This window comes from Penaeus vannamei, chromosome 25, assembly GCF_042767895.1.
Source record: "Penaeus vannamei isolate JL-2024 chromosome 25, ASM4276789v1, whole genome shotgun sequence".
Classification (NCBI taxonomy): Eukaryota; Metazoa; Arthropoda; class Malacostraca; order Decapoda; family Penaeidae; genus Penaeus; species Penaeus vannamei.
In genome coordinates, this window is record NC_091573.1 from 8,848,377 (window position 1) to 8,849,430 (window position 1,054).

The window sequence follows — 1,054 nt, forward strand, 5'->3', positions numbered from 1 at the left end:
CACAGACAGGAACAGAAACAGACACGGAAACACACACACAGACAGGAACAGAAACAGACACGGAAACACACACACAGACAGGAACAGAAACAGACACAGAAACACACATAGACATGAACAGACACACATACTGTACACACAGACAGACAGACTGCTGGAGATAAAGGGAAATCAATAGACAGAATTTAATAAGCCAATTTATCGATTAATATGGATGCGGTGGTGGTATAGTGGTGAGCGTGGCTGCCTTCCAAGCAGTTGACCCGGGTTCGAATCCCGGCCATCGCATATTTTGCCGTTTTGTTGTTGGTATTACTGTCATTTTCTCTCTCTTCTCTCTCTCTCTCTCTCTCTCTCTCTCTCTCTCTCTCTTTCTCTCTCTCTCTCTCTCTCTCTCTCTCTCTCTCTCTCCCTCCCTCTCCCTCCCTCTCCCTCCCTCTCCCTCCCTCCCTCCCTCCCTCCCTCCCTCCCTCCCTCCCTCCCTCCACATTCTCATTTCATTTTCCTCTTCTACTAATACCCACACTTTTTTTTTTTCTTCTTCTTCTTTTTTCCGTCTAATTTCGAGTCTAGAATCTTCCGGCGCCACGTACGGGCTATACACTCAAGTCCGGTTGCTAATCACTGTCCGAATCACTCACAATCGGATTGGCGGCGGTGGGTGGCTCCCAGGGACCTTGATTTATCTTCTGTGTTTTTCCTTATTTGGACGTCCAAGAACCTGCGTGTTTTGAGCTGCATTTTTTTTCTTTTCTTTTCTTGTCATTCCCTTTCTCTTTTATGCGGTCTCTGATTGATTTTTTTTTTTTTTTGTCTCCCTTCTCTTTTCTTTTTTTCATTCGCTTCTCTCTCCTATTCTTTCATTTTCTTCTCCGTTTCTTCTCTCTCTCTCTTCATTGTTTCTATTTTCGCTCTCTTCCCTGCTTTTTTTCTCTCTCTCTTCCCCGTTTCTTCTTTCTTTCTCTGTTTTTCCTCTCCCTCCCTTCCTTGCTTCTTTTCTCCCTTCCCTGTTTTTCTCTCCTTCCTTTCTTTTATTTCTCCTCTCCCTCCCTTC

At 44.8% G+C, this 1,054-nt stretch overlaps 1 non-coding gene across 1 annotated transcript; it reads left to right on the plus strand.

Moving 5' to 3' along the window:
* The first annotated feature begins 216 nt into the window (after window positions 1-216).
* TRNAG-UCC (transfer RNA glycine (anticodon UCC)) lies at window positions 217-288 on the plus strand. Its single transcript has one exon. It is a non-coding gene; the product is annotated as a tRNA-Gly (tRNA).
* The last annotated feature ends 766 nt before the right edge of the window (window positions 289-1,054 follow it).